General features: G+C 45.2%; 1 protein-coding gene across 1 annotated transcript in view; it reads left to right on the forward strand.

Moving 5' to 3' along the window:
- Positions 1 to 1,085: 1,085 nt before the first annotated feature.
- Positions 1,086 to 18,014, forward strand: part of LOC122398211 (protein Tob1-like) — a 96,811-nt gene continuing 79,882 nt past the window's right edge. Inside the window, exon 1 of the mRNA XM_043397900.1 lies at positions 1,086 to 1,565. The gene's annotated coding sequence lies outside the window, so the exon portion shown is untranslated. The remainder of the gene's footprint in view (positions 1,566 to 18,014) is intronic.

Below are 18,014 nucleotides of genomic sequence, written 5' to 3' on the forward strand. Positions count from 1 at the left end.
CTACTCGCTCAATACGGTGTATAGTAGTATTAATGTTAAAATACAAATATATTAAAAGTAAAATGAATTAATTTCTACAGATGTCATTGAATAAAGTCATCCCTTGGCGGCGTAATTCTGCCGTCGCCGGGAAATCTAATCGACAAGGAAAACCCGCGATCGTCAAAGGGTCTTTCACAGGTTTTGAAGAGGGGACATCCGTTCGCCGTGAAGCTATTTTATCTCTTGCGGAACGATCTCGTAAATCCGCGGTCCAAGTGAACTAAGCTACAAAGCCGGTTGCCGTGGTAGGAGGACCGGCAAAGGGTCAACGCATTCCGTCCTTTGGAGGCGTGCCGTTTCAAAGAAAACCACGCAGCCGAGGTTGAGCGGCGCGCGAGGGAACGTAACGGCCCCGATCTTGGCTGGCTGACAAGGACGAGGTCGCGAGCGCGGCCTAATCGCTACGGCGATGTTCTCGTAGCCGGCGCGGGTCTCTGCAAAAGGGGGTTGCATGCAGCTGCAGAGTGCAGGCGCACCCCCGGGCCGCGGGTTATATAGAACACGCGAGGCAGGAAGCGGGACGGGGCGATCGGACGAGGAGAGAGAATGCACGCGACGGGAAGTAGAAGGAGGCGAGCGGAGAAACGGAAAGAAAGAGAAGGAACGGGGAACGACGGAGAGAGAGTGTAAAAGAGTGGGTGGTTACTGGTGCCGGGTCGCGAAACGGGCCGCGGAGAGGGTCGGAGTGTAGCGAGGATTCGCTTCCGTGTCCCAGTAGCACTAATGACCGCCATCCCCTCCCCTCCTTTCGTTCATTCGCCCCACCATCGCGCCCTTGCGATCTCCCCTCCAGCTGGTACGCCCCCACCCGCTCGAACTCTTCCCCTTCTTCTCCCCTCCAAGCACGGCCGTACATCCAGGATGACTCGAGTTACGTCACAGCGCCTAGAGCGTGTTGCCCCCTCTCTCCTGATCGTTCCACGCTATCCTGCCCTCCTCCTTCGCCCGCGATCGCTGTCCTTCTCGCTCTCGTTCCCCCTCCACGGTGGCCCGTTGTATCCAGGAGCGGTGTATACACACGTTACGAGCGTTCTATATATCTTTCCACTATACCGGCCAGCACTCGGCGAGACCGAGGGGAACCCGGCAGTCTCCGCTGGTACACCAAGCTGCGTGTTACCCGTTCCTCGCTCGCTATCACGTTCTCGACCGTAATCAGCGTCGACGCGCGTCTCCGATCTGACAGACCGAGTCGCGGCGGCACGTCGTCGTCGAACAACACGCCCGCGCACCCTGGACGCTGGTCACCACACACCCACCACCGTCCACGCTGCCTCTGTACACGCATACACGATCACGCTATCACACCGGGACGGACACGCGTAACACGTAACACGTAACACGTAACACAGGGACACGGGATTTTGGATAAGAGAAAAGGGGACGGTGCGGGGGTGTCTCGTCGCGAGCAGTGAATCCGCGATCGCGGGTCGCCCGAGTGAGAAGGAATCGGGACGGGACGCGTGTTTCCAGGTGCAACGGTCTCCGTTTCGTCCCACCGCATCCAGGAGTAACACGTGCAGGTGTGTATCCGAACGCGCGCACGTGCACGGTGCGCGCCCACGCGCGTCGCCTACGTTTCCCGTGTATGTGTGTGCTCGATTCAGGATCGATTCGGAGGATCGTACCCGGGTTAGGTAGACAGCAGGTTAGTGTTCACCGGTGCATAATTCGGAGTTGGATAAAACGGAGTGCGTCCTCTTTAAAGTCGAGCGAGTCACGCGACTGTCGAGATGCTCGTTGCGTAAGCGCTGGGCGTGCAACATAGTGACGAGTTTTGGTGACCGGGGCTGCTGGAATATCGAGGGTCGCTCGACGAGGACCCAGTGAAAGTTGGAGTGATACATTGGCGAGTATGTTCGCCGGGAGTTAGTTCTGGAGCGGGTCCAGGTCCCGATCGGTCCGGACGTCACGCGTCACGAACATGTGGCGTAAGTCACGGACGACGGGATCGAGAGAGGGACGAGTTCCTCGTGGCGGACACTCAGGACGGTATTCTCTGCGTTAATTGTGGTTTGTTGCGACGCGTGTGATACCGGGCCTTCTAAGGTGTCCCCGTTCCTTCTTTGTTTATTGATGCAACATGGTTACGCGCAGATTTGGGATTAATTGGGTTAACTGGCGGGTCACGAGTCTTGGGGACCTCGTGATTTCTTTCTTCCTCCGTTCCACATATCATAGAATGATCTTGAGTTGATTTTGCATGGATCGGAATTCCTAGGGAATGTCTCGTTGTTGGTCAAGTTCTTGTGCCACGTAAAGATTAATAGCGTCGTTGCCACGAACACGCGTTTTACGATCGAAAAGACGGATTACTTTGACACTTTGACTGCCACGTCACCCATACATGGGTGACAGAACTTTTAACAGTGAAAGTAAATTAATTCTCAAGTTGAAATGTTAAAGAAAATAAATTTTAATAGGCTTCGTAAATTTTATCAAAGTTGTGAAAGTAACTATTACGAGTTTTATGTAGTTTACAATTGTCTAGAATCGAAGTTTTTTTCTCGTAAACAATTTCACGGGTTTAGACTGGCAGTCAACGTGTTAATACTGTAAACATTACTCAGGGGGCAGAAAATATATGAACTCCGTCTCCAAGCCTTGAAATACAAGCCTGCGAAAGACTTTTTGCGATACTTGCTGTTTTTAGGCGAGAACAAAAGATAGTTAAGTCCGTGGAAATGGATGTTCTTGGTATAATTATGGTTGACTCATAGGATACATTGTCGCGTCCCTGGCCCTTATAACTCGATCGACGATAACTGCAGCGCGTTTGTAGTGGTATGGACAAGTTTGTTCGGAGCTAGTGCACGCGTGAGATTCCTCCTGCGAGAAGTTCCGAAGTAGGCGACGATAAGGAAACGCGAATGTTCGAAAGCGGAGAGGTACACGGCGATACCTGAAATATTCACGATAAGGCGCTTTGTATATGATACCGGGCGATGTATCGACAGAGTTTGGAGGCGTAGCTGATAACACCGTCGCTTACTTGCACCTTGGATTAACGCGTGCATGTTGGGAACACGATAAACGTTCGACGATTCGATTGATTTTAAGACACCCTAAAAACTTGAAAATATGCAAATATGTGGCAATAGTGTCTTCCGAAATATTCAAGACTTTCAAATCTATTTACGAAGACAATTCTGAAACGGCTTGAGTACTAAAACATTTGCAAACACGACCAAGTTCCCTCATTGACAATGAGATTAACTGATTAGAGATCGTACCCAACAGTTTCTGATTCAGGTCGAATAAACATCGTTCTGAAGTGTAACCGATAGATTTCACGAGAAATCCAATTTAGTTTGTCCCTTACCACTTGTCTCTGTTTATACAATTATTAGAGCACTAAAGTTTACACCGTTTACCCGATAAACGTCTCTTATCGACACCATAAATTGTCTCGTTTCTCCCGCGAACGCGACGCAGTCGGCAAAAGTATAAAATATCGCAAGATTTACAGCGTCCCAGGGTTGTTTATCCGCGTAAGGTTGGACATTTTTCGTCCGACAGGATTTTTAGCGAGACGCGTGCACTTTGCCCTTTCGCGTTAAACGCCTCGTAAATATTGACTTACGGTCGAGTAGGCGCGAAGATCGAATCGTCACTTGTGCTTTACGAGCGCGTCCGTTGACAGCTGTAATTTGTATCGCGAACAGTTTACATTGTTCGCGAGCAAACCGTTCCTGGGTGTCTGCATAACCGCGCGGCTCTAAATCAATGCGCGTCGCGTAACTTTATCGATAAAAGGGCATATGTATCACGTCGCACAATAGTTTCATCTGCACGATTGTGCCGCGTCCATATTTTCTATTATTCCCCGAGCATCGGGTGTCAAAGCGTCGAAAGCTCGCGCCAGGCTTCGAATTGTCAAGACTCCGGTTCCAATGATATCTAATTTAATCGCGATCTTCGAAACTCTTAGATCACTGTACGATCCGTTGATTACTTCTCTCGTAAGATCAAATGCGTTTCGGTGTAGAGTTTGAGTGATCTTCGATATCAAATTATAATATTCTAAAAGGTTATCACGTAAAATAGAATCCAAGCGTTTCAGTTTCTGACATTTCACTAAAATCAACGGCGGACGTAGCCAGAATATTTTGTAATTTTGAAACACTATGCTATTTTGAAAACTTGTCAACACTGCGGATTGCAAGCTTCGAATAGTATTCTGTTCCAAAAGTCGCGAGACAGAGACCGATTTTTTGCAGTCTTGCCGTCGAGGGGAAACGTCATCGTTGGCGCCAACGGTTTCGCTCGCGCGAACGAAATTTGGCATTCGTCGCGGCGAACGATTCTGCGCCGAAGGTTCCCCAGGTCGGGCCGTTCGTCGACAGGTGTTGTAACTGGCCCAGATTCCGGTTCGTTTACCAATAGACGGTCTCGCTTAAATATATCGCGCGCGCTCTCGACAGCTGCGCGCCGATTTCGCAAACGGTGGAACCGCGGAATCCTTGCGAATCGATATCGTCGGATCGGTTCGCGATCGAACCCGTCGATAGCCGAAACTAGCCCCCGTTACGAAACGAAAGGAAAGTCGATCTTTGTTTACGCGCGATCCTACAATGCAATCTCGATATCTGATCCGCCGCTGATCGACAATTAAGTTTGCAAAACGCTCGCGAACGTTGCACCGTCGACTTCTGTCTTTCGTCCATAAATCCTAGTACGAGTATTGAGTTGTAACGTACGAAACGTCGATGCAAATACGCCTCGACTTTCAGACACTCGTCCATAGGATGATACAATATTGGGTAATTTTTATAATCGAGTAATATAAAAATTTCAAACCACTGCGTTCGATTTACAAACGGGTTTCGAAGTTCGCGATTAATTGGAACGCGTGAATTATCGCGCGGAGTATGAGTTCGAGCTGTTTTAATTCGTCGCGTTTTTCCGCGCTGGTTCCCGTGCGTTTAGCGCTCTTTTGCCGGATTCGGCATACCAAAAGCCGCGGAATGTCGCCCGGCGCGCGAAGAATGAACGTTTGAACCCGCCTCGTCCAATTATGCGCCCAGCGTCGCGCGCTCTCTTTTTCCAAACGCGAATCGCGACGTCTTCTGTGAAAATATTTTTTGTTTATGCCACTCCGTGCGCCAGGAATTCTGAAAGCTGTCTACCGAAATCCCCGGAGACTAATACACGTCGGTTTCAATTTATTTACTGGTCTTTGATAGAATTTTTCGACAGAAGAAAAAAGTGTTTTAATATTAACAGTTTTTTTACATAATTATCGTAACATCGTATCGTATTTGTTTGCATCACAATAGTATTGTTTCTTTCGAGGATAACGCGTGTTCCGCGTCCAAGTGTAATAGTCACTTTTATCGTTGTTATGATTGCGAGCGAGCAGGATTATGCAATGTAAGATTCACTGCTGATACATTATCGTAATTATTGCGTTGTTCGTAATCCTCCCAGGTAGTAAACTGAATACCGTCTGCGTCATGTAATAATACTGTAACACGCTTCTCTTCTGCTGCTGTAATTACGAGTAACCCGATAATCAACTAGAAAGTTGTTATTTACTATCCGTTCTGCGTTACTAATTACGTGACATTTTATGCCGCTTACTCTGCTTATTTCTTCACGGCTCGACATTACCACTTTTAATCAACGGCGTAATTGTTATTGCTACAATTAATTTCAGTTTCGCTCGGCGGTTTGCCCGATTTAAAATTACACGTGGAGGTTTTAATATTCAGAGAATTACCTGCGTGCCCAACCTACATTTTTCTGTAATATAATTCTGACGATCGATGCGATAAAATTACCAAAAGCGGTATAGACACTCGCGAAAAAAATATTCTGCGACGATCGTGCGTGAGGTAACTGCCGATTGTAGGAAACGAAGCATGAAAGAAAGTGGAAAATGTTTCGAAAAGTCCATACTCGCATAATCGGACAAGTTCTATCGCTGTACGTAGAAAGTGGGATATATGAGCAACGCCGACACGTTTGTTTAAATATGCTAATAGACAGTAATTGAATATAGATACTTCGAAGAAAATGTCAGATTAAATCTCTCGTCTCTGGGGGAGCAGTTCAGGTTTTGAGTTGACATCTGACTTCGCAGGATATTTTCTATTAAATGCCTCCATCGATTCCACGCGCGTTTAAACACTTTTCTACGCTCGAGAAGTAAATAAATCACGTTACCATGTAAGACAAACCACATTCTAATCGAAACGCAGCTCTATGGAAATTCTTTTCTTCCACCGTACGAGGAAGCTTACGAAATTCGTAAGGTCCCGATTAATAGTCAGTAACGATAGAGAAGTGAAACGTACGTAATCGAAAACGTTTCCCGAGACGTCAGGCGTCGGATTATTCGACTTGGTTAAATTTGACGTACGCGTTTCTTCCGTGTACGATGACCACGGTGAGGAACAACGAGGAGGAACCGAGCGTCTCGTCGGAGAGGCTGTTTCCTCAATTACGTGACTGTTCCTTTTTACGATCGCGAGAGGATCGGATCACGTAACCGAGCGCTTCCATCATTATCGTCCCTGTAAACGGCGTAAGTTGTACCACGTAGCGCGATTAACTCGTCCCCGGTTGAAATTTGCATGCGTTTCTGTAACGTTTTTCCCTTATACCTCGGATAATAACGGCCATTAGCGGCGTTAATTATCAGCCTTATCGTGAAATTTATCTCTTCAAGGTAGCCCGCGCCACGGTGTCCATTACCAGGGGATATTACCGTGACCATCATACGCGAGGCATTATTCCACCCGGCTCGCTCGTTTATGAATTAGGGTTGCAAAGGGTTTGCTCCAAGGTGGCGCGGACAAGCTGCTCGGAGGAATTATTTCGTCGAGTATTTATTATATCGTTCTTAAAAAATCCCAGAGCCGCGAAATCCATCGTCGAAGCCAGAAAGTCGAGTTTCTCGTTTCTTGGCAATTCCTCGTCGCGTAATTTAATTTAGCGAACTCGACTAAACGCAAGGTCCCGAACGGAGCGAGTCATAGTTTTTGGACCCCGTTCAATCAGAGTTCAGTTTCGCCCGGCGATAAAGTGCATCGTGTACGAAATTATTCCTATCGAATGTCAACAACGATCCAGGAACCCGGTAAATTGGTTTCTTTGACGCTTGTTGCGCGCTCGGTGTTCCTCTTCCCCCTTTCTTCCGCCATTGACAATGCGGGCTTCACTTTTGACGCGAGTAACGGCATCGACAGCCGGAACGGCTCGCATTATGTAATCGCGTTTTAAAAGCCATTCGAGTAGGCAATTAAGCAATGTTTGTCGTGCAATTATACGAAACGAGCTGTTTTCGATCCATTGGCGTGTGACTCGAATGCGCGAACGAATATAACGTTATCGGGCGAACGAAGCATTAAGGATTCATGGCGAAAATGGAAACGGATAGCCGTGACAGGGTGGAAATAAAATTTTCGAGATATACGAGAGACGTCGTTATTCGGGATTAACGGTGGACGCTTTGTTAAATAAACGTCGATTGGTACGGAATAATTTGGATACTGCGGTTTTCAGAAGAATTATCTGCATGATGCGCTCTCGTCGAGCACACTGTTTCTTACTCAAACAAATTACCACGATCGTTTCTCTTTGCGTTACATCGAATTTCCAGAATAATAGTACATTGGCTGGCATGAAATATCGTATTCGTTCGTTTGTGTTTAAAACGAGTTGGTCCTGCAATTAAAAAGCCATTCGTCGTACAATTATGACCAGCAAGTCTATAGATCACGATAATTGTAATAGTTTGTAAAATAGGATAGTATTCAAAATTGTAAAATATCACTTCTCGTGTTACCATTTTACACGAGTCTCCTGCCTTAAGAAAAAGGAATTATTTCTGTGGAGGAATTCGTAGAAAAATGGCGGCCAGGTGTACGGTAAAAATGCACGACGAGGGGTAACAAAGTCGAAGGAATCACGGGCATCGAAAGTGGAGCAATAGTCGAGGGTTTTCGGGGACGAGACGAGAGCGCTCTGTGCGACAATCGATCGGCGACCTAATCGATTCGATACTCCCACGCCCGTTCCAATCAGTGGCCGCACGAGTTACACAAGAACCCCGCGATTGGTCGATGCTCGGTCGTGCGCTTCGTTTTCGTTTCGGCATCATCTATCGCATTTTCCGGCAAGCTATAATTTTCGAGCACGTTTAGAGCCCCGGGTACGCCGATACCTGCGCGAATTTATGGCCCGATACTTCGCGTCGACCGCACGAAACTCTCCGCGGTCTTCCATGCTTGTTAATTTCAGAGGCTGTAAATTAATAGAACCTACGCGGGGATACAGAGAGATCCCCGATATTAAAGATTCAGAGATTCATGCACCTTGCATAATCCTGGAAGATAGAGGTCACAGTTAACTGAACGTGATGAAAAAAAATTTTCTACGCGTCTCAAAGGTCGATCTGTTCGAAAAAGATTTTCTGACAGCAACAGTGTAACTCCATGCTTGTCCAATTAATCGATTAGCAATTTTTCTGTCCCCGAGAGGCGGCTGAGGCATCGCCACGTCGTAAACTCGGTCTTTGAAGGTTTCAATGGGCCCCGTCCGAGGGGAAAATTAATTAAATTCTAACCGCTGAACCCCGTCGCCCCGGAAATTTCACCGGAAAGAAAACGACGACGGCAGGCGTTTCAAGATCCTCGAAACGCGATATTCGAAAGTCGATGGACGCGCGTGCGATTGACGCCTCGCTGAAAGACTCGACGCGGACTTGGTACGCGGAATGAACAGTCCGCCATAATGGGACAGGTCGACGCTAATAGCCGCGATGGGTATTATTGGTCAATGCCGGGTAGAAGTTAACGGGGACCTGTGACGCCGGTGACAGACGCAGCTGCCGCGATAGGAGGCTGCGATTATTAATTACACACGGTATCGGGGCGATACGAATTTTCGCGGTCGGTCGATACTTTAACGGGACGCGGCGAGGTCGAGTCTCGGGACCAAGAATACCGCCAGCAGCCACCAAACAGGACCAAAGATATTCTCGAACGCGAAAAATAGCGCCCCGTCCTAGTGTGCCCAATATTTTTTCAATGTGACATATGACTTAGTTTAAAATACTAAAAAAACTTTTTTATTAACACGTTGATCGTTGGAATTTGACAACTGCGGAAGTGCAGTTATTTATTAACATTTTAGAGTAGCAAAACAATTTGTACTATATTCCTGTAACTAGTTTTCTGCGCATTTTGAATTGTGATTTATTGGAACTCGCATTGACATGTATATTTACTACTCGACAGCTTTACATTAAGATTCCATTAATCAGTGATTATTAATATTCCGTTACAAAATGCCGGATGTTCTTTCCGATGGAAGGCCGACTGTCCGTCGTCCAAGGGTTAAACTACGATTTTACAAGAATCACTCTTTACGTGCCATCCAAAGATTAGCACACTAAACATATTAAAATTTATCCATATACCAATAATGAAACGCATTTACATCTACTAAGTCTTCTGTAATTTTGTCATTTTTGTGAATTTTACTTTTATATTTTAGTAATATTTCACAGTTCCCCCCTTAACTTGCCTGTCGAAGTAGTGTATTTTAAGAACAACCTCGCAGTTATAATTGGGATTAGACGAGAATAGACCTGTTCGGGGCCTATTATAGTTTGGTAAGAAAAATCGCGATTTGCCAGCAATCAGTAGAGCTTCGATCGACGGGAGGAATCTCGATCACGCTACGGCGGAAAGGCCGACAACCGATCGATGAACGAAATTAAACCGAGAACGAAGTTCGCCTTTCAACCGCGTCATCGATCTCTTCGCGGCGCGGCGCCGTTATTGAAGCCGTACCTCTCCGCAGCGCCTCATGCTAATGAGGTTAGTATATCATAACGTCTGAAGAACGAGTGCAGGCCGGAGATAAGTCCTTTATTTATACAAGGAGTTAGCATGGCCTCGGTGCACGCGCGTACACTTGCCATGGAGAATGCGCTATTATTCAATGGAGGTACACGTATACAGGTCGCAATAAATTCTGGACGGTAATGCGTATACTTCGCCGTCGGAAGTAAATCTTCGAGAGGGTACGCCCCCTCTCGCCTGCATCGAACTGCGTTCTCGAAACGGGGTGGTTTTTGAACCGACGGGGAACGAAGAAGTTTAACAACCCTTCGCTCCGGAGAGCCAATTTATTTCCAAAGTCGCAGGTGACTGCATAATTTTTTCTATATGCGAAACAACCCTTCGCGAAGTCTCAATTTTTAAATTAAAATTGTTAAACTTCAGGGAAGCAAGTTATATAATTTCACTTCCAAGAGACTGATCGCTAATTTTGATTACAAGTTGCATTGAAAATCCCGTGAAAGAGTGCAAGTTACCGAAACAATGAATCATCAATGGGGGAACGTTCAATACGGCTCGTTATCGAAAAATAATTAACCAATCTTGTTGCAGCGAAATTACACACTCGAGGAATGCGTAACGAGAGTTTCAAACTTCCTGTCGCGATTACTTAGCTCCAAGTTTTCAACAATTTTTCAAGGATGAATACAAGTATCGCTCGACTCATTTACGAGGTTCTTTTCCCTTTCTGTCGATTCAAACTTCTTTTTTTAAATTTTGTTTTAAATGTGGCACAGAAATTTGCCAACTAGAATAGCAGAGTATCGTCAGAATCTAAATATTCCCTGTCGACAGAATCAGACTTTCCCGTTCGAATGAAAATAGAATCGCTGTTTTTCTTTTCGTTGCAACAACACGCATGCCTGGCGGCATCAGCGCTCATTAGAAATACAATAAGGTCGACTCTATCGTCGACCTCGAACTCTACAACAATGCTAGAGTCAGTGGTTCGAAAAAAATTCAGGAAAGACGACCCGTAGGGTTTCGTCGACGACGGCGAGTTGCGATTTCGATACGAAATATAAAAAGAAGTCCTTCGCGAACCTTCGCGGTTGAAATAGGTCGAGTGTCGGGAGCGAGAAAAAAATAGGAATATCGATATATCGAGCCGGCAAAAAGAAAGACGGGAAAAAGTGGTCGTACATGTTTTCATCTTGTCGAGCGTTTTATTTTTTTTTTTCTTTTTCTTGCCCGTTCCTTGGAGCGTTTCACGCTTGTTTTTCCTCGACCGGAACGAGTTTCGAGAGATTGGTACGTTCGCAGCGTGTTCGTGGCACCGTCGAGTGCGTATGAATGAACGGACGCAGTATGTGTGTCGGCCGTAGCTTTCAATTCGTGCAAGTGAACTTGGTAGTACGCGCTGTCTGACCGTGGCTGTCGTAATCTACTTAGCTTGTATTATTCTCCGCTCTGAAAGCTTCGTGTTATCCGTACGATCGGGAAGTCTACTAGAGAAGTTCGCGTTGATTCTTTTTTCCCCCCCCGTAAATGTATAAACTGGTCAAACTTGTTTTAGGCTGAATGAAACGTAAACTGAATCAACGCCCGAGGAATTTATGAATCACGAACGATACAATTTGAAATTGCATATTACCTCTGAATGAGTCCAACGTGAATTATTAATTCTCACGTGTCCAGAGTAAATATATATTTAACATTTTTTTGATGAAATGTTCGAGGTATGAAGATACTCGAACTGTTTTACAGACTGCAGGGTTTTCGAGCGATAGCCATCAACGTGTCCCATTATGATTAATCAAAGCGATACGTCGCTAATCGACGCGATCATAAATCATTAATGCTGTAATTAAAAGGTGAACCTGCCTTTCCATCCATCGTGTTCAGCACGCTAATGAGCGATGTCTTCGTATATCATTAATTCGCTATGCATTTGCATCGTGCTGTACGAAACGTATGGTATCCGTTTTGTATATATTTTCAGCGTCGCTTTGCCAGTATTTGTATTGCAAATTGCGATCATGGAAAAATAGCAACAGCAAAGTATTCGATTTAATCACTATGAGATATTTACGATCGAGAATAATTTTACTCGTTATTTTAAGTATCCGTCCAGTTAGAAATTTTGTTCACGAGATTGACACTTTAACGAGAGTAAAAGGAATAGTGGACGAGGACAAATCGGGGGAAATTTTTCAATGGGCGTAACCGCGTATTTGGAAAACGAATGTCGTGGAAGACAAATAATCCGTTGTCGAGAGAAACTGACGGAAAATATGCGGTAGAGGGGAAACCTAGCGAGTGTACTAATCTACCGCACGCGGAATTAATGTTACCTCCACTGTAATAGTAATCCTCGACGGAGGCTTCCCCTGTAACACATATGTTACCGTGACGTACACTTGGAGCGTTCCTTGTGTAAATAAGTAGCTGGAACACGTTGGCCCATTACGTGATACGTGTATATACAGAAAGGTCTATCGTTGCAAGTTTCGCGGTGAACTTTGCCCCTTCAGACACCGCGGGAAACGAGGTCAGTATTTGGAGCGGCGCTACGACGACGAAATTGATCGCGACGGAAAGGAAACATTAACGAACGAATAAAACGAGTAAAACAATTATCCGTTGGTCACTTTTTCACCGCTGAAAGTGGAAAGCTCTTTTCCATTTATTTTACGATAAAATATCGAAGCAAACTTTTCGCTACTTTTACTGTCGTTAAATATTTAGAAAATGGAATGGGAATTGCATTCTTTAGACTGCTTTAAACGTTCCGATACGTGTAAATGTTGGATGAACAATACTCTGAATCTTTGATATTTAGTAGAGTCTCTTAATTACTATGCTTCTTCTGTGCTCGAATGCAATCCACAGTCGGTTTTACCGTCGGGTCCAGAGCTCGGTTGAAATTATTACTCGTCTGATCAAACACTTACTCGTACCACTTGTCGGAGACGCCAGACGAGGAAATCCAATCCACTTTCACCATTTTTAAACCGCATCGAATGTTTAATCCTCCATACTCCCGGTGTGACTTTGAGCAAATCTATATTTTCAAAGTGTAATTTCACATTTCCATCGCTGTAAATAAAATTCACCCTTATTAATATTTTTTCCAAAAGTCAGAGATCATTGTGGTCACATATTCCTAATTAACGGCGAATGATCTTCCCATAGTCGATTCTCAAGAACATCTTTGATTCGTTGGGAATGAAAAAAGAGGGTTTAAAACTTTGTTCTCCGGGTATAATCCTCGCGCAGGAAAGGAGCTCCGCTCCTGGCGCCGGTTCTCGAGTTTTCCTATGTTTATCAATGCCCCGAAGCTGCAGTAATAAACTAAATTTGAGACGGAAAACGTTTCACGAGCAATTTCCACCCTCGAGGACCCTTTGGCTATTTTTACCGGGGAACGTTCGCCGAGACGTCCACGGGCGTCGTGATCTCCTGGCTGTTCAAGGGAGCTTGGAATAAGGAAGATTACGTAAAACGAATGGGAATTCCCTCCCGTGGGAATTAAAAGCGTCCCAGGAACTTTGGCTGAAAATTCAGTAAATTGCTCCAGCCGCGTGCGAACGGGGGAGACTCGGAGAAGGTCGCCGACGGAATTAAGACGCTTGAAACGCGCCGGATTACACGCTGCCAGGATGACGAAAATTCCGCTGCTACTTTTCAGCCTAACGTTCGCGGGTGTGTGTCTGCGTCAGTGATTCTCAACCACCGTGAAGCGAGCGTGCCTTTAATAATCCGAGCAATTCTTATTTTGTCACGTGAGATGTCACGAGATTCCAGGAAACGAATTTTTGATAACAAAGTCAGTGGAAATATTTTCTGTAAATTTATCTCGAGCATTTGCACGTTCAATGCACGATTTAAAATGTGTTTTGCAGTTGGACGAATAGATGTTTAGGTACGTGGATGTTGTGATTGTTCGAATTCGGTTTTATTTAAATTGTTGAATTAAAAAGGTTAAAAAACCGGGGTTTACGTGCACGCGTCTGCAGGGTCTTTCGGATGGCGCCACCAGCTGCGAGCTACGGGCGGGTCCACACTAGGTCACGGGTCGATTTTCACGACGTAACGTTCCAATTCGCGCCTGATATTGATCTGAGCTTTTCCGCCCACGTTACAAACCGCCTTCCGACCTGGCTTGGTCCGCGTCTTTGCGGGGAAGGGTTGAAAACGATGCTCCAAAGGCTCCCGTGGAATTCGGGGAGGGTTAGAAATCGAAATCTGGCAGGATTTCAGGATACGCTGATTGCTTCGCGGTTTCGTGTATTCCCGGTGACGCGAAAAGAACCACGAAACGATTCTCCAGTTCGCCTCCACCGGTGTGCTACTTTTTAAAATCTCGCGACGGTTTTTCATTGCCAAATCCAGCCATTTTGAGTTTCTGCGCGCACGGTGAACTGATAAATAATTCATGCTCGTCCGTAATATATTACCGTTTCGAAAGGAATTAGAAATTCCCATTGGTATTATTTTTGTCGTCTTCGTTGCAACGCGGTAAAACGGAAGTAGAATTCACGCTACTAAAGTATTAATATTAATGAAGTTGTGGACTAACAAGCCTGCCGCGTAGAGGCGTGCTCAGTGTTTCCATTAGAGTGTTCGGGTTGTGTTTGCGGAGAAATGGTGAATTACGCGAAAAATAAATAACGCCGCTATCCCGCGGAAAATCCGGGGGAAGAATTATTGCACTCGTGGAACAAGGCTCAACAAATACGGAAACAAGGAGCACTAATTTGTCGAAACTCGAGCTTTCTCGTTTCGAGACCGGGCGAGATAACATTTCCGTGCGTTAATAAGTAAGCAGGGGCGATAAATTTATTTATCCGGAATATTTTCGCTATTTCTAAACGGTGCCACGTTGTTTACAAAGCTCGTACGATGTCAAAGGGCACACTATGTGGTAGTGATCGACCGATATAATATCAGCGATATAGATCGGTGGTAGTTTCTTTACGAGTTATAGGGGTGATTTCAGGGTCACCTAATAAAAGCTGTTACGTTGTTCATAAATTCATCGATAGAAAAATCGCCTGCTGAGATCGTCATTGGGGAAAACAAAGAAACTTTACGACGATGTTAAAATTCTCCCGATACACAAGTTTCTAAACATACAGTGGCTTTTCGCAACGATTCCTCCCGCTCGTGAGAATCCATTTTTACGTTCTACTAAACATCACAAAGTATGGTCGACGCCAAATATACTGTTTCGATACAGAGCCATCGTTACGATTGCCTTTATTTTAACTCCGAAGCGGAAATTCCAGCACAATAAACGAATTAAATAGTTTTCCCACCAATTTCCACGGTATATACCGGCAGCTTTGTAATTCGTAGGGCAGTTGAATATGCTTTGAAGCTCCCATTTGCGCCGCATTCTAGCGGGCACTTTGTACAACCCTATTTAACCTTTCTGTACGGCTGTCCTTGTTTATTCACCGCGGTATTACTGTTCCTTTTGAGGCTAACTACTGGCTACCAGTACCGACGATACGACTATTCTTGTACAATGTACGAAAAATCAGACGCTAATGCACGCAAAGCTTATAACTAGCTCAAGACCCTCTTACGGAGAATTAGTCCTTTGATACAAAACGCTGACATCTTCCTCGCCCGAAGAACTTAAACTGCAAGTCACTCTTCGTTATCCGCGACTTGTTTTCGTACTTTAAGCACCCTTTATAGTCCCAACTCGCGGACAGCTTCGATCCACTCCCCGCCACGAATCGTCGGTGCAATTAATCAAAACCACTGACGCTACTTTGCCAGTCACTTCGCAAGTTTCGAAACGATCCTCGCGCCTTTCAGACGAATCTTCGCCAAAGTCTCCAGCTAATCCCCAGATAACGATACATCCGGGGGATTATCGGTTATCGTGCCCCCACTTTCGAGCTACAGTTCTTCGATTCCCGCCAGCCACCCTCCCCGCCCGGAAATTGCAAACGAACCGTGGAATAAACGGCGTTATCGCGGGCAGATTACGCCCTGGATGCGAAATACTTGGGAAGTTTAACCGGCTGAAATTTCGCGCGGCCTCCGACTCTCGGCGAAGATAAATCCTCGGGATGTATGCGTGCACCTACATGCACGTAAGTGACGCGTACCACCCCCGTCCGCCTTGTCTCTCTCTCTCTCTCTCTTCAGTCGGTCGATCAATTGCGCGCGAAGTAGAAGTTCGCCCGACTCCGGTGGTTAAAGTTACCTACCCTCCTCAGTCACGCCCAGGGTTCGACGACCTCGCGTGTGCCGCGATCCAAAATTACTGACGATGGAAAGCGCAGCCGTGGCGGCGGCGCACGAAATATTTCTCTGCCGTACGCCGTTGCGACAAGCGTTAAATTCGTGTCGATCGATCATCCAGGGTCGGCCCGCGTTAAAATAGCACGCCACCTCTTTTTCGCCTACGTCACCGACGGTGTCCTTGAGATACAAACCAGCCACCCTCACGGAGCGTCGCGCCACCCCGAGCGCGGCGATCCTTACGCGCGCCGCCCGATTTCTCGATCGTCGACGGAGGTGGGACGCGATAAAGATCCGCCAGCGACTCGGCTCGAGCTTAAAATGGCGTCACGAAACGCGAACGGAGCACTGCTCCTCGGTCCACGGCGGGTTGAAAGCGTCGGAGACGTGGTCGAAATTCAAGATTTCGTCGGATCTTTCTAAAATTTGTTGATCCAGGGTCTTTGAGGTTGCTGATATCGAATTTGAAATCAAAAATTGCAAATTCAAAGTTGCGATATCAGGGAAGCATTTTGATGGGAGATTCTGGAGGCCAAAATAAGTTGAAAATCCAGAATACTAATTTGTTGATGTAGTTCTCACCACAGACGAGGTATACGAATAGGTCGTACACCTTATGAACTTTCGTGGCCCAAAGAAATCGAAAATCGACAGGGCGTAGATGCTGAAATTTTTCGGCAAAATTAAAAAATTACGAATCGTTTTAAAAAAATTATTTTTAGCTGGGGGACTCAATTCCAATCACTTTTTATCATTATACATACCCCCGAATTCCTACGCACTTTCGAGAAAAAAATTAATGACTGAAAATATGATGTCTGACCATACCGTTGATATACTTCACTGAAATTTCATGCAAATCTTTAAAACGCTATAACTTCTGAACGGATTGGAGGATTTTAATGTTTCAAACGGCAAACGACGCGTATTTTGGTGAAGAATATGTAGAAATTTTAAAAATATTCGAAAAGTTGATCCTTAACCCCGTAAAGTAAGGAAAACCCCATAAAAGTGGTCCAATTTTCAAACGGCCATAACTCCTATAATAGTGAATATATTTCAATGTAATTTTTTTCTGAAGTAGAGCTCATGGTTACCTACCAAAAAGTACTAGACAAAATTTCCGTAGCGTGTCAAACAAATTTATTAAAAATGAGAAGCGAATTCTTAAGAAAAATCGTTCGGCGAAAAAAAAAAATTTTTAATCGTTCTGGAAAAATTATTTTCGGTTGCGAGGGTCCATTACAGTCAGTTTTGGTGAATAGACACACCCTCGAAATCCTACCCACTTCCGAGAAAAAAATTCGATAAAGTGCGAAATTTTTCGACAAAATTAAAAAATTTCAAATCGTTTCGGAAAAATTATATTCGGTTGCGGGGGTCAATTATAATCATTTTTGGGGAATACATATACCCTCGAAATCTTACGCAGTTTCGAGAAAAAAAATTTTTCCCGAAAATATAATCTGAGATTAGTAAGTACATTTGTTTTACATAACATAACGTAACATATTTCTTTAACATTTCTATAAAATTCTTGTATAGTCGTACAAAAGTCATATAAAACATACAAAAATGCAAAAGTACAAAAACATGCTGTGTATACTGTTACATGGAAGTCAGTAAGACGTATGTCTCAATTTATTACGCAAAATAAAATCCGTCGTTGTGATTAGGAGTAACAGGCGAGAACACCGAGGAGAAGATCGCAAAATATGGCGTTGTCACGAGGCAAAAAAGCAAAGAGATATCTTGTGTCTTCTGGACACGTGTAATTGTATCTCGTTATCCTCGTTACGCAGGTATTTTCCAGGGACGAGATAATTCGACTTCCCCGTTTAACGAGATAGCCACCCTCGTCCCCAACACTTTTTTCCCCCCCGTTTTCCCCCCCTCGCGGAAGCATGCATGCAA

This window comes from Colletes gigas, unplaced genomic scaffold, assembly GCF_013123115.1.
Source record: "Colletes gigas isolate AHSC1104 unplaced genomic scaffold, ASM1312311v1 Colletes_gigas_Sc00011, whole genome shotgun sequence".
In the NCBI taxonomy this organism is placed as follows: domain Eukaryota; kingdom Metazoa; phylum Arthropoda; class Insecta; order Hymenoptera; family Colletidae; genus Colletes; species Colletes gigas.